This window comes from Fringilla coelebs, assembly GCF_963513975.1.
Source record: "Fringilla coelebs genome assembly, chromosome: 4".
Lineage (NCBI taxonomy): Eukaryota > Metazoa > Chordata > Aves > Passeriformes > Fringillidae > Fringilla > Fringilla coelebs.
The window spans coordinates 48,408,474-48,431,458 of NC_140032.1; positions in this window are offsets into that span (position 1 = coordinate 48,408,474).

The following is a 22,985-nucleotide window of genomic DNA, read 5'->3' on the forward strand; positions in this document are numbered from 1 at the left end:
CTCTGGCCAAAGCCCTGGTGGGCACCCAGGGGAAAGCAGAGCTACGGTGGGGTTTTCCAGCAAAAACTTCCCCAGTAAAGGTGCTCCATAATGGTGCTGGAGGGATTACTTTCAGGAGCTCATCTAAGCCTCTTTCAAACCTATGTAAGCTTTCAACATTTTCAAAGGATGTGCTGCCAGGATTGGCCAACCACTATGCAGGTGAGTTTTTTTCCTATCTCCAACGCATTGCCTGTTAGTTGTTTTCCATTCCTGCTTAGCTCCTGTGTTAAAATGAGTGTGACCAATCCACGTCTGTTGATGTATAACAGCTCATTGCCTTTGCTATGCCACTGGGCAAGCCCCTGCATATTAATGTGAAGGTTTTGGGGGGTTAGTTTCAGTTTAAATTCAGAAACTAGATTTTTTTCCTCCTCTGGTGAAAAACTGTTAGAAGATGAGTGTTTGGTCCACAAATAGATATTGACTAATTTGAATATTAATTTCTGTGTTTATTGCTGACATGAAAGACTAAGTGGCCACACCATAGAGCAGCTGGAGAGATTTTTATGAAAGGGACTTTACTACTGTTATACCCATGCATTCCTTGTTAAACACCACAGTAATTCTAGTGGCTGATACTTAAACATAATGGCAGGCTCAGAAAAAAAACAGAAGTTGGCTTAAAATCATAAGAAGGAAAGGAATATACACTCACACACATTTGTGGAGAGGCCATTTGAGTTCTTATTTACCCTTTGGTTTTTGAGCTGCAGTTTTTGTTGGTAAGCTGTTTTCCTACACTCATATGCTGTATCAATACTTTTTTATTACATTGAAAATGAGGTGCACATGATATTACTCAGCTGGAGGGCCAAGGCTTTAAGAAAAGTAAATATGACAAGATTCTTGATAAAATCACGGGAGAAGACAAGCTACTGTAGCTGCTTAAGCTGTCTTTACTGGTGAAACATGTTGAATAATCAGTTGGGAGTGGGTACAGGTAATGATTCTGAAAAATTACATTAACAGTGCTCATTCAGGAAAATGAGCTCTTGATGGGAGGTGCTAATTGTTATTAATTAAACAACTTACAGATGATATGATTAGTATTGACCCACAATATTAAAACAGTAAATTACTTACAGTGTGGGCAAGACTACAATATGGGAAATTGAATAAGTTAATAAATCAAAATTAATGGATGTCTGGAACAATTATAGCCATTAGTGGAACTACAGTCACTTTAAATATGTAAAGAGAAGTCCATAAAAGCTAGTAGTCTTGCCCAGAAAAGGGGCTTCTTGGACCAAAACAGAGATACAGACTACCCCAGATCCCATGTAATAGGAGCATCAAATGAGGGGTGCCCTGTGGTCAGGAGAGGCTTTTTTTCCCTGTAGCTTTCTTAAAGGGGCTCAGAGAAACAGTTTAAGCTGTATGCAGTATACACCTCCCCAGTGAAGCCCATGAAAATTAATGACTGAAAATATCTCTCAAGACCAGGCTTTGATGTGAAGTCCTCCCAGAGATTTACAAATAATAAATTGCACCTAATTTAATAAGTCTAAATGCTGCTCTACACTCATAAGGGCTTTTTAAAGTGCTCTGAAACTTGGAGAATCTCTAAGGGTTTAGAAGAAAAACTACTGCTTGTTGGCTGCTGCTGGGACACTGGGCTGCCAGTGATTCATGTTGCTTTTGCTTTCTCACCAGGCTGTGTTGGTACAGCTGCTTTGTTCCAATTTGGAGCTGGGGCCTGAGTCCCTAAACCTTCTCCCACCCTGCTGAGTCCAATGGCAATGCCTTCACTGGCTGGAGTGGTACGACATGCTTGGTCTGAGACTGTGGAATCTCATGTAGCCCTGTGAGGTTTCTGGCTGTGGAAGGGAGAGGGGCTTGTGGGATGAGCTATTTCTGCCACTGAGGGCAGAGGACCTTGTGTTCAAAGATGATCTTCTTGCCCTTCAACATGAAGCTGTGGGTCCTCTGGAATCCCTCTCCACTGGCTTCTGGCCTGTGAGGACACATAGGGCTACTTCTGTGGAGAGAGGGACAGGAGCACACTCTGAGCACACATCAGGACACAGGAGGTAGCATTCTATGGACCTGCTCTCCCTTGTGTGTGTTAACTTCTGTGGGGATGCAGTGAAGCCTTAAAACCCAATCACCAGGAAACAGAATCTCTCCAGCCAAAGTTGTACTCTGTTACTGAGGCAGATTTAATCAACAGGAACCAGTGCTGGAGGGCAGTGACAGATAAGCAGAGAAATTAGTCCCAGAGTCATTGTAATTAAAAACATCTGGGTGATGTCAGCCTGCCTAAAAGGCCATTTTCATGAAGAGTTTGTGAGTACTCCTAAACCCCTTATATTAATTGGCAAGAGCAAGCCTGTGCATTACCTGCCACCCTTTTTTTCCCCCCTTGTGTGCATGTGTGCATGTCTGTGCAATATTTATTGGTTTGGATGTTCCCAGAAATAAAATCTCCAATTTTTCAATGTTGGAAAACCAATGCCACTTAAGAATTTAGAAGGACAAATTGATGGCCAGACTCCTCAGCAGATGGAAATGTTTAACAAATTTCTACATCCACTGGAAAGACTTCCACAGATGTGTTTTACCCGGAGACTTCAGCCAAGTCTTTATTTGTACATAGGGAAATGTTCTTTTTTTTATATGAGAATTTTCTTTTCACTGACAGCAAGCAGAAACAAAGAAGCAGTACCTCTCACCCCCACCTTCAAGGCAGCAGACTTGGCTCCTAGTGGATGCAATTCAGATGGAAAATGGGGAGAGTTCAGCTCTCCTTCCCAGGATGTATGGCAAGGCTTTCAACATCAGTGCCCTTCAATCAGAGAATATGTCCTTTGCCTTATTATTGAACAGGGAGAAGACAAATGGGTTACTTCAGGCCAGCACTGGAGTACGAGTTTTCCACTGGGACACTGGGAGAGTTGAGCTGAGTGCTGGGCATGGGTAGGGATGTTGGGCTGGGTGCTGCTCTGGTTTTCTCCAGCATGGGAAAACAAGGCCACAGAGAAGGAGTGGGTGGGCAGGGAACATTCTCATCAAGGCACCACAGCGCAGAGGAAGCAGGGCTGACTGCAGACAGGCACCTGTGCTGCCTTTCTGGGGATGGGCAGCTTAGGGACATGCAGAGGATTTTCCTGCCAGGAAAATCAGGCAGGGCAGGTACAGCCACGGGATGTTTTCCCTTTCCCAAGGTCAGTAAGACTTTTTGATGAAGCAGGATGAATTTGCTTAATGTCTGAAAGGGATTTTTTTTCTTGGTTTAATTGACAGCTGGCTGGGATTTTAATTGTTTGTAGGACATGCTTTGCCCCTGCTAAACCTCACATCTCACATTGGTTTAGTTTACAGTCTGAGCAAGAATAATCCTCAGTAATGTTAGCATGAGACTGTCAAGTAAAAGAGAACTCAGGGCTTTTTCAGATGCTCTCCTTAATATTTTGTGGAATCCAAAGCAGGGGAATGGATGCTTCAATGCAAACTTGCTGCTGCTGCAGACTGGTGTGAGAAGGGGCGGTGAGGGTCACTGGGAGCTGTTGCAAGACATGCCAGTGAAGTGTCACCGACATCTCTGTTAATGACCTGTTGCAGGAAATTGTGATTGCACTAGAAATAACCAGGGGTATTATTTAAGTATTTTAACAGACTGATCTAATCTGCTTTTCCAGGTGTTTATAACATAACCATAGTTGGGGTATTTTTGCATGCTACAAAACTTTGTTAAACTCTGTGAACATGTTATGTTAGAGATTGAGTTTTCTCTGTGTAAGCATCTTCCTGGGGCAGAAAGAGCTTTCCTTGTCTTTCCTATACAGAAAAGTGGAGGGGTTTTTGTTTTGATGAGGCCACTATAATACATCCCAAGCTCGTTGTGACTTTATGGTCTTTGCAGCAGAGAACCTCATCCCTTAGTCCCACGCTTTGAGGAGCAGCCTCTAACACAGTGCAGTGTGCATCAGGCCAGTTGTTCTGGCACTGGCTCACAGAGGTGTGGAGCTCTGGTTTCCCACAGGCCCTGCAGGATCCTCTGCAGCTCTGGAACACGCCCATGGGCTGAGCACACCAGAACCATTGTGGGAGAAAAACAGCAGCTGCTTTTGTAGGTGTTTCAAAGAAAAGGGAGGGAAAAGAGTCACATTCTCTGACCTCTTTGCTGCAATGTGCTCACCAAATTATTTCTCCTGGCCCACAGGAGGTCATGTTTTCTAAAGTGCACAGGTAGCTGTTCCAGCAGCCAGGGCTATTTTGAAGACACCTTTCTGTTATTTTTTTCTCTGCCATGTAGTCTCTTGAAAATACTTTAACTTTCTGCTAAATAGAAAGTAAGTTTTCTTAAGGAGATTTGCGTTGTAGAGGTACGCACAGAATGAAACCCTGCCATGCATTAAGAATACCTAACTCAATTTGGATTAAAGTGTGTCATCAACCCCATGAGATGAATGGGCTACATCTGGGCAAGGTCAGACATGCTGTCTTTTAACCAAGCCTCAAAACAAGTCATGTGGTGTCAAAGTCCACCCAAGCAAAGAAACAGACAGTCAGAGGGAGACTTGTTGGCAGCCCTGCTGCCTCGTCCTGCTCTTCCTTCCCTTGCAGCCCCCAAAAGCTTCCTCTGTGGAGGGGGTGAGGGTGTCCTGCCAGAAATGCTGCATAGCTGGGATGGAGTAGAGTTATCATCTGCCCTGCCCTCCCAGAGCTAATTCCCACCATGTGTCCCTGGGCTGACCATAGTGCATTCTAAAACAAGGACAGCAAAGGATGCCCGTAGGATGGGCTGGGGGAGCTTGTCCAGCTGCATTTGTTGCTGCTCTATCTCCCAAGATGATGAGAGGTGCAGGCCCTAACTTTTGTCCAGCTCTAAAGCCTCGTAAAACATAACAGAGCAGATCAAAGGCCTCTGCAGCTTAATAGCCACTTCCCTCCTTCCCTCCTAGCTTTTTGCTAAGGCAGTGCCAGGAGTGCAAACCTGAACCAACAGGTTGAGACCAAAATCACCTGTTTTCACAGGGAATGACGTTTGTGCCTCAGCCACCAGGAGTAAAAAGCCTGAGACCAACAATTTGCTGAGTGCTAGTTACTAGGCATGTACAAACCTGAGGGAATGGCTGCTCCCACAGCCTTGTGCTCAGCTGGAAGTGGGCAGGGGAGGTGGTGTTGCTTTTCCTGCCACTTTGCATCACTCATCAGCCTCAACCGTCCTTGCTTCAGCAGTGAAAACTGGTGGTACCTGCTCCATTGGGATCCAGGACCATTCCCAACAGCAAAGCACCACAGGCACTGGTGGTGCTGCACTGAGGGAAAAGGGATGAAACTGCCCCTTCTTGCCACTTGGATTAACTAGAAGAGTCTGTGCTGGTGCAAGGGAGGCAGGGGATCCCCAAGAGGCATTTTTTGGAGTGAAGTGCTGTCTTTACCCCACTGTGTGGCTCCTGGGAGTGAAATCTACTTCATGCCTTACTGTTTCCCCTACTCCCTTGCCCCAAAATGTTATTTCTGAACAACTTCAGCCTGTTTATTGGGGAAGTTGATCATACCAGCTGGTGCAGATGGTATTGGAAATTGGAAGTTTTAAACTTTGGAATGTCACCAGTATTTCCAGTTCTCTTGTCAGGCTGGGCTGCGCTGAAAATAGTAAGTGACACTTCTAATAATTACCTGTTTCATCCTGAAAACAAAGGCACAGGGCAACTTAGTCTTTGTCACCTGCAGTGCAAGGTGACAGATCATCATCACAGGAATGAGACCAGGATTTACAGAATGGCTTGCTCTATAGCAAGTGGGTGAATGTAGTGTGTTGCTTCCTATGAATATTCATTCCCATTTGAAAAGTGACATTACATCAGCCATTCTGGGTAGTTGGTGTCTCTGGAGATGATTACCCACTTAGGGGTACTGGCTAATTTGTTTGCCTTGAATTTTTTAAAAGCAAAGGTCCTTTGCAGTGTGTTTTCCAAGTGAGATGTTGTTTTTTACAGAGATGGGAATAGTGAACATTGCCCCGTGGGGTCCTCTCCACCAGTCTGCCTCAAAATCAAATCTTCCACGTGTTATCTTGATATCAGGTATTTTATAACATGCCTCAAACTTCCTCTGAATTTTTTTTTTCAAATTTCATGCAACTAAGTTTTATTCCAAACACGGACATCAGAGTTTAGATTGGTAACAGGGCTGTGTTGGGGCTGTGTCCAAATATTGTGCTGAAGCTGAGTAACACCATTTTGCTAGGCAGGAGTTTTTCCCTTGATATCCAGGAGCATGGCAGAAATGGGAGCACACAACACAGGTGGAACGTCTGTCTCTGGAGGGGGCTGGTTGCCAGCATGCAAGGCTGCAGGCTGCAGCATGCAGGCTGACCAAGCCCAGCCTGCACAGGTTAGAGGAAAAGCAGCTCCATCACTCCAGAAAAGCTGGAAATCTTTAAAAGCTAGAGGTGCTGACCATCCTCGAGAGCCCCACCTGGCTCCTTTTCCTGCTCCCCGCAGCTGCCTGGCAGGCAGTGACAGCTCTGCCAGCCGCTGGGAATACAATTGCTCTAAACATTCCCGAGCTGCTGTTTAGATCGTTAAGAGCCTGTTTGCATTAGGAGAGGAAAAAGGGGGCATGCAGTGAAAAAAAAAAAAAGCTCCTGCAAATCTTCCAGTGTTCTCCTGTTCAGGAGAACTGGTTACAGAAAAACTTTGTGTGACTAAAAGCACGGGTGCCTGGGACATGAAGGGGGTCTGTGGAAGTTGCCAGCCCTGCCAGCATCTCTCCTTGAACTGGTCCTGCCCCTGGCTACTGTGAGGCCAAGTGTGGGACCCATAGGAAAGGATGCATGGAGAGGCAGCCCAGCACCCCCCACCAGTGCATTTTTCTTGGGGTATCAGTGTAGGTTGGTTATTTGGGTCACAATTTTTTTTTCTGTAAAACATTTACTGCATTAATAAAGAATGTTTCACAGGACTCTGCTTTTAAAAGAAAAGCTAAAGTAACTTTGCAGGGTGTTGCCAGCCCTACCCACTCAACTACTTTTAGCTTTGAAAGACCTTATCGAGTTGAACACAACTGACAGGTCATATTTTGAGGAAGCGAACCAAAAATGTTTTCACTATTTATTTGAGCAAATTCAAGTGCTGAGCAGTTTAACCCCAATGCACCCTCCTCATCTGCTCCCTACAGGCATTTAAAAATTGGTTTTGTAAAGGAAAAATGTAGCTTGACTATTTATGTCCTGAAACATAAGTGTATGTTTTCTGCAGTGTTATAAATATGTGGATGATCATTTAGTGAAAGGTAACCAGGGGGGGAGGGGAAGAAAACCCCCAAAGGTGATTTCCATCAGTGCTTCCAGGCTTCACTTCCACTGTTATGCAATTAAATCCAATTCAGTTGATGCATTAGTTACCCAAAATGGAAAGACAGAAGGTTTCTATCTCTTTCCATTATTATGAGTATGATGAAAGCACCATAGGACCCCATCCTGATAGGGACCGCTATTGTCTGAGACACAAAGCTGAGCAATAAACACAGTCCCCAGGGGAGATTCTCAGCTGGTGTAAATTATCGCAGCAATTAATGTGCTATTTTGAAGTATGACAATTTACAACAGATGATAATCTTCCTCCTGGCCAGGAAGAATTACTGATTTTAGCACATGATTCAGCTACAATTGCAAACTGCCCTGATTTACATGCTCGGCTAAAAACCACCTTCTCTGTCACGTTACTCTGAATTAAGTGAATTAAGTGCAACATTTAGGTTCTCCCTCTTCTTTACAACAGACACCTGTTGTGCACCCATTTTCCAGGTGCAGCCAGTAGTTTTTAGGCATTGCTCCTCTGGTGGAGAGTTGTCTCAGCCTCGTGAAGGCAGCCTGGACTTGCCCTGTTAACCTCACCCTGCCTTTGCTGTCTTCCTGCCTGGTGTTATCGAGGTTTGTTGCTCTAAAGGTGTGGGGTTTTATAGCTGCTGCCTTAAGGAGTCTCTGAAATGATCTTTTGAAATGATATGGGAATGCAGGCTCTAAAAAGCAAAACAGCAGGCAAAGGTGGTGTATTTCTGCAGCAGTGTTGTGGCCTGAAGGATGAGCAATGATGAGGTTAGTGAGAAACCCTTGCAGAGCCCTTTCCTTGCCACAGTAGCCACCAGCACTGGCTGCTCTTTGCTTTGCAGGCTGTACTCACCCAGCAGCTTTGGGCACATGAGTGTTTATCTGCTGTTACTTTTGTTACCCTGTTTGGGCCTTGCTGTACGTAGGACACCAACATCAGGGAATGAGCTGAAGTGACCCACAGGGATCACTGATTTCAGCTCTTGTCTCTGCACAGGAACATCCCCAAGAGTCACACCATGGGCCTGAGTGTGTTGTCCAAATGCTTCTTAAACAGGCTCCATGCTGTGTGACCGCCCTGGGGAGCCTGTTCTGATGCCCAATCTCCCTCTGGGTGATGAACCCTTTCCTGAAATCTATTCATGATCTCTACCATGGCTGAAATGCTTCTGTCTTTCCAGAAGATCCTTGAGGAGCACTGCTTTTTTTAAAGAGATACATACAGACTTCCACAACATGTAAAGCAAAATTTTAGAGTCTGGCTGTGTGTTTAGGCACCTAAATTATCTAAACCCATCTCAGGCAAGGTTATTTTTTAATTTCCTTTTACTTTGTGGAGGCTGGATCGCTATTGTTTTGTCTGTACACATTTATTTCTAAACCTATGAATTACACTGAAAACTCACAAGAGTGAGGACCCCTCAGATGTACTTTACACCTAGCACAAATACACAGTAGATGAAATCCTGGCTTGATTTGCTTTTTTTAGCCTGGAGATGTTCCAGATGCCAGTGCTGTTACATGTGTGCAATGAAAACAGGATTTCTTTATCTGGTTGAGCATTTTTGGATCCTGCAGGATGTAGACATTACTATTATAATAATGGTTATGGTAATTTCCAAGGTAGGTGATAAATCTATCACTTAATCCATCTCTTCTAATTAGACAGCAAGCATAACATCACTATCTGGGATAGAAGGAGTCTCAAATGAGATCAGTGTTTAAAATCTAAAATTCAAATTATCCTTTCCTTTCTGAAGATGGGGTGGGGGGCACTGTTTAAAAATAACAGACTCCAGTGGTTTATCTGGTATCCTCTTGTCTTATCAAAAAAACTGCCGATTCCAACTGAAAAACCTTTAGTGGTCCTAATGGAGAAAAGTCTTGAGTTTAATCCTACCAGGCATTTTAAAACCATGAGATGATACAGAGCACAGATTTTAAGAAGCAAAATGAAATACTTAATCTTCATCAGTTTAAAAAAAGCCACTTCAGTAACACAGAAGATTATGTAATTTTGAGGAGAGGGTTTAAGTGGTTACTACAGCCCAAGTAAACTGGGATTGTGGGAGCTGGGAACAGGAGATGTGTGTGGGGGGTCAGTGCATGTGAATTCTAGACCTGTCTGTGTAAGCTGAGATCCTGGCTCACCCAGGGCCCCCCTTATGCAGGAGAAGTCCAAAATGTTTGAACAGCTGAAAGGAGCAGGACCAGCTGTGCATGTCCCTGTGATGCTGAAGCAAGGGCCAGAGCAGTGGCTTGGCTGCTACAGCTCATGTGGGAATGGATTGCTGGTCACAGTCTGGATTGCATTTTACTCCCCTCATTTTCATCTGCTAAAAATTTGGAAGGGTTTTGCAGCCAATTTTACCAGTTCAAGAAGCCTTTCAGGTGCTGGCTTAGAGGTCTCCTGCCCATGAACTGGAGCTCTTGTAAAGAGCTCTGTGCTCCTGCCTATGGCTTCTGGATTAGGGCTGTAATTATTACAGTGGACTTAGCACCAAACCCACTTGAGCTGCTTTCTTCAAAAAAGTGAGGATAAATTCCAGCTTTTGCAGGAAAAAAGGAAAAAGGGTGAGTCAATCACTTGTAATTTCACCCAAGTGGGAGCTTGCAGGTGGTCTGCTAGTTCTGTGTAACTTTTTATTCCATGAACTTTTAGTGGGATGCATTTGAAGCTGGGCTGTGGCTGCAGTTCATCCTTTTCCCTCTTTATTTTTTACTGCTCTAAACTTTTCCTTTCATTAGAAAAAACAATGTGCTTCCTACACACAAGTCAGAATGTTCTGAGTGCCTCTGATGTAACAGGTGGTTTTAAGAAGAAAGATGTTTCTATTTAGGGTATTTTTAGCTGATTTGAAGCATAACAAGCGGCTTATATCTGTGTCCCTAAACATGAGTGGCGGGGACTTGTCGCTCATAAAGCCTTATCTGATGCAGAAGTTTTCCTCCATCTGGAGCTTCTCTGTTCTGCCAACTTATATCCTACTGTGGAGAAGCTATAAGGATTGGGTCATTAATTAATAGTGGTATCCTAAGGATATTGTCTTAATCCAATGCAGTAAGATAGAGCACTGATTTATTGAGATGTTTCTTTTCCCTGCCTTAAAAGACTGAAAAAACTCCCCCCTCCCAAAAAAACAAAACTCACCCAAAAAACCAACCCCCAGAAGTGGATTTTTTTTATAGTAGCAAAATGCAGACATAGTGAAACTGCTGTATGGGCTGGAGGATGGGGGAAGAGGGAGGAAAACCTAATTTTGTTTCCCCTTCTGTCAGAAACGCAGTGTGTATAAAGCAGCTAAAGTAGCTTACAAAGAAAAGCTCTGCAAACAAGGCTGAAAGCAGCATTCACCCCTGCTTTAACAACAGCCCCTGGGATGGCCTGTGTGGCCTGGCTTGCTGGGATGGACATATCCACTCAGGGTCAGTCTCTGCAGAAGCACTGCTTTTGGAGGAGATGTGCAGATTAATACCAGCCATGGACCTTCCCCACCAGCCATCAATTTTTTTTTTAAAATTTTAATTTATGTCGGCTTAACTCAGATCAAAACAGGACCACTGTGCCAATAAACCCACGACCACTGTCCTGATGGGATATGAATTGGTGGCCTTTTACTTAGACCTGCTTTCATTGGTTTCATATACCAACATAATCATCTGGCATTAGCATCCAGATGAGGGTCTTAAAAAAGGAAAATTAACATGACATATTGGAGGTGACATTCAAATACAAAGTCCCCATCATTTTCTTGACTAGAATTCTGCAATTATGAAAAAATGAGCCCATTACGTGCTGGAGGTCCTTTCAGACTGCAGGAGAGCCTTGCAGGCAGGGAGTGCAGCAATAACACAAACCAGACTTTGTGTTCCAACAGCATTTGACAGCATTAAATATAACACAGGCTCATCTAACCTTCACGTCGCCATTCAGATGCCTGACAATAGCAGCAGTGTTGTTTTATTATGGATTGAAGTGCATCTTGACTGGCTTTTCTTTGCCCTTCAGAGCATGCTGGAGAGATCTAGATATCTTTTTTTTTTTGGTGTATTGAGGGAACTGGGGCGATTCTCTTAACTCCCACATCTTTCCCATGGCGTGGACAGCCAGCTGTGGGGGTCAGCATGTTTATAGCCCTGTCAGGGGCCAAGCCTCCTGCTTCCAGTTCAAGGGCAGCCCTGAGTATTTGGTGAGTGGCAAGGAGCTGGGAGGAAGGGAAATGAAGGAGCAACAGTTGGGCCCCGTTGGTGCTGTTTGACTTTTCACACAATCAGCAGCAGCATGGAGAGGATACAGGGGTCTGTGGCAGTGGGTTAATCTGTCCTGACAGCAGAGCTGTCAAGGTATCTTTCTGTAATGGGACCTAGAGATAATTAGATTTAGCACTCAGGGCCAAGCCATGAACTTCTGGAGTGAAGGGGCTGGTAATTGGGATTATTCCCCGTGGTGAGGTCAGGGTGTCTGCCTGGCCAGGAGGTGGCTGGTGTGAAATACTTGCTAAAGTCCCCCTTGCTTTCTGCTTTCTGCTGAACTTGGGGTAATGAGCCAGAACCCAGAGCTCCTTCCTCAGACTGAAGCCTATTTTGTTCCTCCTCATCTCAGATGACTTTCCTGCCCCCCACCACCCCCAATGATTAATCTCAAAGGAATATTTTGAGAAAAAAAATATTGATATAAAATAGTTTCTTTTTTTGTTTTTAATTGTGGTCTTATACAGCATTTCAAACCATCCTTAGGAAATAATAAAAGTTACAGAAGTCAGAGGGAAAAGAAAGATGAAACACAATTATGCCAAAACGTAATTTAAAATGCAAATTTGCCTGTGAAACGACAAACCCCTAATTGCGGTGTTCTCTCTTATCGTCGCTTCAAAAGCTTTGTGTGCTCCCTCCCTCCCTCCGGGAAGGGCCTCAGCCGCGGCTGTGCTGCCACACTCTGATCTCTCCAGCGAAATACGGGTGACCCGAAATAAAACCAAGAGGGCAAGGGGGTGGCTGGGGCGCCTGCCCCACCCAGGGACTCAGGGCTCCGTGGTGGGTGCCCCAGGGGGGAGCAATGATTTAATGTGAGCATGTAGGTCTGGAGAACACCTACCTGCTGCCTGTGCCTTCCAGTCTGTAATGCCAACCCCCCCCATAACTGCACTTTAAAAGAAGCTTAACTGAGAAATCTGAAAATACTGCAGCTATCGAGCCTTTTCACAGAGGCTGGTAAGTGAAATAAAAAAAAAAAGTAGTTAGTTGTTGAGGGAAATGTTTATAGCTCTTCAGAGTTGTCCTTGGTGGCTGAAATCCCTGGTTGGACTATGTAGCAGACAGCCTGATGTGCTCCACCACGGCCTCCAGGAGGGCACCTTTCAGCTCTCTTTGGGTGGCCAGAGGCAGAGGAGCCTCTCCAGTGTCCTCTCCGCTGCCTTCATGGGCTGCCACTGCCCAGGGTTATGGTAGAGGTCCCAGTGTTGCATATGGACCTGTGGCCGTGCTCTGGTCATCAAAGATGTCCTCAAGGACAACACAGAGGTAATTACACCCCGTGGTCTCAGGCAGGCTGGCCTCCTGTGAATATCTCCAATCACTTCATGAAGCTGTTTGTGTTTTAACCTTTGCCTTAAGTAGCCCCCATAATTTTACCTCCCCGTGATTTTACTCTGATTCCTTGGAGGATCTTTGCAGGCATTGTGCTCAGCATCTCACAGTGAATTCAGAAGAACTGGGCATGTATAATCTGTTCAGCCTTCCTGTGGCTTTTTCTACTTGTGGTCTGTCTCACTTTCTCTTCAGTTATGCTTTATGAGATGCTGTGAGACTGATTGCTGACAGGCAGTGGAGTCATTTTGGAAGCTCTGATCACTGTGGGAGGGGCTGATGCCTCCACCTCCCTTGCACAGGCTGCCCAGGGTGGTGACAGACACTGGGGTGTCACCCTGCCTGCCACAGGACTGTGAGGTTTGTTTCAGCACAAGGGGAACCAGCAGTCAGATCTCCACTGAAAGGCACCAAGCATTTGGGGTCTCACAGAGCCACAGATAGGGTTTGCTGGCTGTGTACTCACCATGGTCGCAGGACACGTTTCCCTTTCCAGTCCCCCCTGTGCTCTAGAGCACTGTATTTTGCTTAAATTTTGGCAGTGCACTGAGCTGAAGCACTTGCTTTGTCATTTCACTGGCAAGGTTTCTCAGAGGCTGGGGCACATCTGGGATGCAGGTAGGATGTCTGTCTGGTGTTTGCCAGAGCCCGAAACAGTGGTGGGTCTGAGGCTGCTGCAGTGGGAGGTTTTTCTTGTGCCTCTGACCCAGCAGGGTGCTAATGTGAGCAGTGCAAAATCCATTACCTTTTCAACAGTCCTAGATGGCATTTGGGAAGGAGTAGGTAAAAAAGAGGATGAAGGCAAATGTATGACACGGTTTCTACTTGCACAGGGGGCTCAGGAAATAGTCAAATAGCTTGTGCTGGTTCTAACAGAGTCCTGCTTTCTGTTTTCCCTTTTTTCCATTGCAGCATGAGGGAGGAGAGCCAAATCAGCCCATTTGGTGACTCGTGTTTTAGTTTAAATCCACTTTCATTGCTAATATGGACTCAGATCCTTGCACTGAAGTGTCTGAACTGCATCCTGCTGGGCCAGAATCCAGTGTAGGAGCTGCAGGATGACAAGGACTTGTGGGCCCAGCTTCTATCTCTTCATTGCTGCTTAGTTTTGCTTGTCATTGCTCTGCCTTTTGCAGACTCTGGCCTGCTTTTTAGGGTTGCACCCTGCACAGCTGCTCTTCAGCCATGGAGGGCTGAGTTCCCTCTGGAATTCCCCATCAAAGGTATATCTGAGCATGATGAGGATTTCACAGTCTCTGTGCTGGCTCTTATGGGATAGAATAGTCATGGTTGGGCATTTGGGATGCTCTGAAACAGTGAGAAAAGGGTTTCTTGGCATGGTTGCTGGCCTCTCCTCTGGACTTGCACTTTGGGACACCTGAGGCACAGCCAGTCCCACCCTACTTTTGTCTGCCATGGAGAGGGGACAGGGCTTTGCAGGCAGGCTGGCCCGTGTGCTGCTGTCCAGGCTGGTTTGGGTGGAATGACTGTGGCTTGGCACATCCGGTGCCGTTTCGCTGCGTGAACAGCTTGCTGGCAGGTACGGCACCAGCTGGAAGCACACCTACCAATGTAAGCATGAGGAAGAGGCATTCACATCACCTGAGAATCAAACCCTGGCTCTTAAAGGCCAGTGTGTTGTTTTTCCTGGGCTGGGATCTTGAATTATTAATGCAGCTTTATGCTGGAGATATGTATTAGATGTGGAAATTTTTGGCATTACCACTTGTTGGTGACATTTCTGAGCTGGCTTTTGCCAATGTCTTTGACTTGATCAGTACTTGGCTGATTAATGTCCTGCATTTTCTCTGGAAATACTCATACAGTGCTACTTACCTTGTGGCCTGATGACATGGTTTAATTTGGCACATCATTAATGCTGCTACTGTTACTGTGTCCTCAAAGCACCGCAGCAGTGTCTCAAGCCCTCAGTGTGCCATGGCTGGGCAGGAGGGTGGCAGCAGCAGTAGCTGGCTTAAGGACCCTAAAGCAGCAAATTAAGTTTCAAAATGAGCTTCCAAAATGTTATTCCTGCCCCGAACTTGGGCTGGATGCTGTGCCCGTTCAAACAAAAGCATCACCACACTCCTGAAAGCTCCTAATGGCTTTCATTCCAAGAGTCTCAGAAATCTACCCACAGTGCATAAACACTAGTTGAAAAAATGTTTCTAAAGCCAAAGTGGGGGTCATCCGTAGTTCGTGTAGATGGGTGAAGGCAGGAGGCACTTCCTCTCATGCTAACTGCAATGTGACTTTCAAATTTTTGAGCTGGAGGTTGGCTTCTTACACACAGTCCAGGGAGCTGCAGCCAATGGCTGTGGCTTGACAGCAGCAGAGCTGAGTGAAGATTATTTATTTCCACCTAGCAGAGCCATAATAAAAAACTTCTCGCCTCAGACAGGCACAGTGCTCACCTGGCTCCTTCTGTGCTGATGGATGGGAAAGCAAATGAGGTTTTACTTGCCTGTGGAAAAAATATTCTCAAAGAAAGCCAGCCTGAGCTCGAGCTCAGCTTGTTGGAAGAGGTGCCAGGGACTTTTAAAGCCATTTTTGGGGGTAGGGCAGTAGTGAAATAATTGTTGTCTGAACACATACACACTGTAAAATGGGTATGTTTTCTAAATGGTCTCTTAAAGCAAAACTGAGTAGTAAGTAGGAATGCTTCCCTGCAGGCTGGCAGAAGGACACAGTTGGTATCACACATTTTAGCAGCTGGCATGTTAATGAGGGCATTTTTATTGAAATGAGCTAAATACTATTAACATTTGTGGACTCCCAACTGATTTCTGAAGCATTTATTTAACTTCAAAAACTGCCTCAAGAATCAATTAAAAATATTTTTTTAGATTTGATAGAAAGAAGACAAAAGAAAATTGTGCCGTCTCGTTTATGTTTATCTGAACAGATCTTACCTTTCTGTTGCTGACTTTAAAGAGTTTTCTCTCTTTTTTCCTTTTTGGTGCTTAAAATACCACTGAAAAATATCTCTTTGGCAAAGGTGGTAAGGTAGTTTGTAGACAAGATTTTTGTTGATGTGGGTTCTCTTCTGCACGGGAAGATGGTTGGTGAGTGAACATGAGGCTCTGTTATACAGTGATAGCACTTGGTCAATTTTACCAGTGAACAAAAAGTGTATTTAAATTATTAATTAAAATACTAAGCAGTTTTAGAAAGGAAGAAAGCAATGAAGAGCTGTCTGGCCTAGCATTGTGGGGGATTGGATGACAAGCAGTGCTTCCATGTGTCCTTTCACCAGGCAGGTCTGGGGGAAGCCCTTGAGCTTTCATGTGTTTTGGGAAGCCTGAGCAGTCAAGTCTGGGAGCAGTGGTGAGGAGCTGCTTGTCCTTACCAGGGCATCAGGTGGTCCAGCACACCCAAACTCACCATGGCACAGGCAAGGGAGGCCTTGTTGTCTCCTTGGCTGCTTCCCTTGGCTTTGGGAGAGCTGCAGCCCAATATTTAAAGCATTGTGACAAACTCTAGTATCTTCAAGGCAGAGTCAATTATTCGGTGCTAAGGTGAGGGACTTGTTGGTAAAGACAAATGTTAAAAAGAAAAATCAAGTCACATTCTTGAAAGTGACATTAATCTAAGTGGTGTGTCAGCCTGCAGATGCTGCTGGAGTCATTACCCTGAGCTGAAACAACAACCTATGCAATTTTATTTCCCTTGTTTTGTATTTTTTGTCACAGCAGGGATTCTGTGCCTGAAAATACGTGTGATGTTCATCAAAGACAGTCAAAAGTTGCTCCAAGCCTTGGCAGTGTGTTTGGGGTGGCAGGAGCCAGGCACAGTGTGGTGGCTGAGGGCACCCCCTGAGCCATGGGCTTGGGCTGTCCTGTGCTGCTGCTTCAGGCGGGGGACAACTGACTTGTTTGTTGAAATAATCTGAGTAAGGGTGGCTGGGCCATCATTTGACCTCCCCCCAGGGACTGCAGGGCTGTAAGTCCTTCCTTGCTGTCAGATGCTGGGGCAGAAAACCTGCTCATCAGCAAGGCTCCCAGGAAAGCAAGTTTGTGCATTGAATGCTGCTGGAGGGATCAACATAAAAATAGGGAGTGGGAATTTTAGTCTTTATCCCAAGCACATCTTGCCCATTTACTGATGAGTCCAGTCTGTGGCAGAAAAATCCTCTTGGCTCCATTTAACAGCTCTGGAGAGGAAGGCAGAGCATTAGAGTCTGATCTCCAGTTGCATACCAAAAATACAGGCTGTTAGGTCTGCATGCGGTCTGCGAGACCACAGCCTGCCACAAATGTGCAACCGTGCAGCAGCTGAAATGAGCAGCACTTCTGTTTCTGTACACCCTCCAAAAAGTTGTGTCATTGCTTCTAATTTTGCCTCATATCTAACCTGAAAATTACTAGCCACTAGGATGATTATTTTTTTCATTGGTTTCTTTTTAAAGAAAAAAAAAGACAACAAAATGAACCCACAAAACAAGCAAAAAGATTCTGTTATGAAAGAACAGCCTGTGCAAAAATAAACCAGTAGAAAAAAAAAAGACTACTTGTTTTATAAATATATGTAGAAGTGGTTGGGATTTTTTTCTCATCTGACTTGAATCCTTTCCCAAACTTCAAAAATATCCTTGTCTGAAGGAAGGATAACGAAACAAGAAGAGGCAGCCTTTCACCCCAGTGCCTTTAATAGTGCACCTGTGCTTCCCCAAGCTGCCAGGCCATTGCCCAGCCCACACTTAGGTGATGGGAGCATGACACATAAGAAAGGAGACCAGTGCTCACCCTGAGGTGAAGGAAGGAGCTTCTCCCACCCTTCAGTGTTGGAGATGAGATGTAAGCCTGGCAGGCCAGGATGGTGTGAAGGAGAGCAGGTGAGCATCTGTGTTGAGGCTGGAGCTGTGGCAGCAGCATGGGGAGCTGCAGGCTCTTTGCATCAGCAGAGTAGCATCCCTTGCCTGCCTCCTTCACCCTTCCTTGCCAATGGCATCCCTGTGTGCTCATGCTTCTGGCTGTCAGGGGAACAAGCTTGAAACACTCTGCCTGGAGGTTTCAGGGATCTAGAGCATGGCTAACAAAGTCAGCACACAACAGCTGGAGAAATTACTCAATGTACATTTCTTCACTCTGAGTTCAGTTCTGTCATGTGAAAAAGAAACATGGATGATGCTGTTGCCTAAGTTACTTGCTAAACACTGATCTGTCGTTATTTAGCCCTGTGGCAAAATCTGGTTTAGCTGCTTGGTGTCTCTGAGGCTCCACAGTCACTTCAAGCCTCATTCAGGAAGGACTTTGTCCTTTTGCCATTATGGAAATGGTGAACTGTTTCTCAGCATGTGAGACAGCCCTCTCAAGGCAGTGGGGGGACTTGCCTTCTGTTGGGCACAAACACCTGGCAGCACCCAAGATGAGCTTCAACTTGTCACTCTGTCGCTCTCTCTGTGAATGATTTCTGTACTTTTATATTGTATTTATTTAGAGTCCAGGGTTAGTGATCTGTCTGGCATAACTTAATGTCTTTTAGGACCACTTCCATTCTGTTGGAATGGTACACCTGTGGATCTCGCTCATTCTCTTGAACATGCAGATTCAAAATATTCTTAAAATGCTCTCTGATCACTTTTGAGTGACTAGAAATCTTCTTTTGACTCCTTTGTACTGAAGTTCACATTACCCACTCAGTTTCCAGAAGAGGGGCAGCGTGCAGGTAATCCTGCTAAATGGAGGCCACGAGCATCAGTGTGGCAGAAATCCAAGATGAGCTTGTAGCTGTGCTGCAATTACAGCACACAAGTGATTAACACATTTAAATAAAACCCCCAGCCAAGGTGTTTGCTGATAAAGGCAAAGTTCAAAAGCTCCATCAATTAATCCCTGGGAAGAGCTGGTGCTCCCCAAGCCCAAGGGCTGCAGTGGGGCTGGAGGCTGGGCTGGGGTAAGGGCTCCAGCCCTGGCATTTTGCAACCAGGCACAAATCCAGTGGGTTTTTGTTAGTTGGTTTTAACATTGCTTAAACAATTTGTATAGGTCTCTTTAGATGCTGAGTAGTTTTATGGCAGCTGCTGCCTCGAAAGCTTCATGTGCCAGGGCCCTAGTCCTAAAATAGTAATTTAGGTGCTAACTCTTACTAAGATTAGTAGCTTGGTTTTACTGGGATGGGATTGTTCCCTGTAGTTAACCACGTGAGATTTTGCTGGAAGATGAGCAGCTGAAGATCAGAAATCAGTGAGAGGATGTGATGACTGATATGTGTTGAAGGAAACAGAAAGGATAACTAAGGTGATGGCATCAGTGAGACAGAATTTCAGCATAATTCTTACTGCCATACAGCTTTCCTTATATACTTTATCCTTGGTTCTGTTTCTGTTTGGTTTCAGGGTTTTTGTTTGGGGTATTTCTTGGTTGATTGGTTGGGGTTTTTTCTTTTTTCTTTTTTCTTTTTTTTTTTTTTTCTTTTTTTTTTTTTTCTTTTTTGTTTTCTACAAGTCTCCATTTTCACCTGTTACTGTTCAGGGAAATCCACCTCATCCAGGCCCTGAGCCCCTGCCTGTCTCAGTGCCTTTGCTGCTGCAGGGAAGTTCCTGCTTGTCTGCCTAATTTGGCCAATGAGGAGCACTGGCAATGTGCCTCCTTGGGAAGCTTTGCAGTTTGGATGCTGTTTCACTTATATTTTCATTAAAAAAATTAAAAATGTACCAGCAGCAGGAACGTTGCCCACAGGACTCCAGTATGCCAAAATGAGTGGAGCCAAATGGCACCAGTTGCAGCTCCCGGTTCACACTGTGCCACTGGATCCAAGCATCACTTGCTGAAGGCTCTGGGTGAGAGTGCTGGTTCTTACACAACACAATGAGATGTGTTAAAAAGCAGGGCTGGCTCTTGCCTACAGGGAAAGTAGGTGGCTGCTGAACAGCAGTAAGGAAATGCCCCTGAACATAATGGCTGTTTATTGCCTGGGAGGGCAAGTTGCTATTTTCTTTGTAAATGAGAGTTTAGAGTTGGCATGGGTAAAGTCTGTCTTTCCCCCCTGCCTCCTGTGCGTGAGTGTGCCTGAGTGAAAGTCTAGGAGGCAAGTGACCTGTCTAGGAGCAGGGAGTGACCTGAACAGGCACTTGACATGGGAAATCCCAAAACAAACATCATGGCTAGACCTCTCTCCTCTGGGCTTGGCTTTGCTTCCCCATTTGGTGGGAGGTATCTGCCTTTCTGGGACAGGCATTCCTCACCCAGCATGTGTGACAAGCAAGACCTGCAAAGAATTACCAAGATGAGTGAGTTCCCTGAGTGCCAGAACAAAAAATGAGTTCAGACAGGAGCTGGCATCTCCTTTATTACTCACTGAGTGACAGCATCAGCCTCAGCTGCTGTACACAACCCAGAGGCTTTAACTCAAGGTGACTCATTCAGGAAATAACATTTTCCCTCCCCATCCAACCATTCCAACTCTTCCAAAGCAGTGATGCCCTCTCTGTCTGCTCAGCTCTTCCCCATCCCAGCACAAGGGGATACTGGCAGCCTGGAGCTCACCTCCCTGCCTGTGCCTGCTGGCAGCTTGCCCAGGGCAGCAGCAAGGAGCTGGGGACTCCCCTGCAGACATGGAAGTGACGCCACAGTCATTTGGCAGAGACTTGTCCAAAACCAAGCAGACTTCTCTGTATGATGCTGCTGGAATCGGCATCACCCCACACCTGGACACGTGCACGGTGCTGAGCTGAGCTCTTGATTTTCCTGCTGCACTTGATTGTGTTCAGGAGGCATCTCTCTGCCTCCCTAAAAACAAACAAACAAAAATCCAACAGAAAAAAACCCCAGTCCCACTTTCCCCCCTTCCCACGCCCAACCCCTGCTCTGTGAGATAGAGGAAGGGAAGGGTGTTAAAATGAGTCAGATGAAAGTGTTTTCTTCTGAGCTCTGTTCTCTAACGTCAGTGTGGTCAAAGTGAAAAAATCAGAGGTGAGATGTTTTTAAGGCTTAAGTAATTTTTTTTTTTAGTGCAAACAGGGCATAAGGGCTGACATGGGACTAGATTGAATGATTCCTGAGTAGCAGTAGGTGTGTAAAACCAGGGAAAATGTGGCTAGTTGAGAAGCTGGTACTGTCTATTGATGGTAAAGCTGGACACAAAATTGGCATTCAGGCCAACATCAGTGCAATTAGTAAAAACAACTCTTCTCGAAAGCTCAACATTTTTGCAAACCCTCACTGTATCATTGCCACCCACTCATTGTGACAAGTACAAGGGGCTGCCTTCTGAATTATCTATTTCATTTATATATAATCACCTTGAAGTCATGTGATGGTGCTGTAGTCATCTCCAGAAAAATGCTGCTTTAAACAGAAATCTCTCTGCCTGTAGAACTATAAAAAATGTATGACTCTGTAAACACAAACTAAAAGGGCTGAATTTATCTTTCCTGTAACTTTGCTAAAGCTGATGCTATGATCTGTGTCTGTATGAATGAAATCAGCCTGAACAGCAAGGGAACCAACTTTTTACCAGATTATTGCAAATGTTTGCAGATATTCCACTTTGCTGCCAGAAGTGCATCACTCTCACACAGATTTTAAGTACAATGTATCACATAAAACCAGAAACAGGAAGCTCTGTTTTGTTAAATGACTGAATATCAAGTATTTATTTTAAACACTTCACTTTGTGAGACATTGGGAAACTATTACTTATATTTTAAGAGCCCACTTGCAAACCAGCAGTCACTAGGAAAACACAGAGTTTGAACCTTGTTTTTGTAGTGGGGTGGCTTTAATGGTTAGATTTGGTGAATTTTTGCTGTTCTGGATTGTAAGCAAAGTTATTGTTCTGCTGCTGTCTCTTTAGGAATCATGCTGGTTTTTTTCACTTCCCTGTGAATGGGAAAAACATAAAGCAAGCTGGCATCAAGGACTGTGCTTTATAAGAAAAGAACGAGGAAAGATAAAATGGCTACATATGGCAATATGGACAGTTTCCAACTTAATGGAAATAAAAGAGTCCTATTTTTGCAGCATATAGTGAGAATTGAACTGTATTTTTATGCAAATGCTACAGAAAATGCAGCTCAGCAAAGGCTGTTTTCCGACTGTTGTCTGGAAAGCATTTTGAGTGCCTAAAGACTTGTATTTTCCACAAGAACTTGGTGAGAAAGAATATAAAGGGGTAATAGAGCATTTAAACCCATTATACCTACCAGAGGTTTCTTTTTTAAAAAATCTAAGAATCAGCTAGGAGGAGGAAACACTACTGAGCCCTTAACAAGTCTAAAAAGTGATTCTTCCTTGTTTGTTTGCTTGTTGTTTTAAAATGCAGTCAAACCCAAATTTGTTTATGGAGTAGAGCACCAGGAAAAGTGGTGTGTGCTTGCACAGCACAATCCAGCCCTGAGGGGTGCCACAGGAGAATTTTTAGGTGCAATGTAACTTTGGTTGGGTGGAGCTTTATGTGTCCTAGAGGAAAGCCAAAGTACAGCAGCGCAGCACTGCTGTGCAGTGTGGACCCAGCCTCATCCTGGCCCTTCTGCACTGAATGATGCTGAAAACTCATTGCATGCAACGAATAAGATGGTATCACTATCAGAGGGAGCTCCACCATCTAGTAAAACCTTTGGGAGAGGGTAGATGGGACAGGCCTTGGATGAGCATGGCTCAGAATGAGGGTGTTGCTTGGTGTTAAAGCTGAAGAGCCCGAGCCCCCTTACTGGCATGGATGGGATGGGCTGACTTCCTGTGTATCCTGTTACTGTGAAAACAAACCATGTGACTTGCAGCCTGGAAGGCCAGCAAAGAAAAATTTCTTGAGTGAGTGTGAAGGGAATTCTCTCCCCTCAGAAAGGGGAGGGAAGGAGTTTTAGGCTGTGTGTTGTCACAGCAACTTCTCCGTGTACCTTTGTGCCCTTAGAGTTAACTGGGACTGAAGGAGATGGCCTCCTGCCCATAGGCTGAAAGTGACAATGCATTGGAGTGTAAACCAGAGCAGAGAGCAGCACACTGGAGACTTGCCAGGGAGAGGGAGCCAAGAGTTAAAATGTAGAGCCCTATGTAAGGCAGATACTTGTTTCCTGAGTGGCACAAAGGAAGGCTGGAGGAGCCGGCGATGCCATTTCTCAGTTTCTGTGGGTGAGACT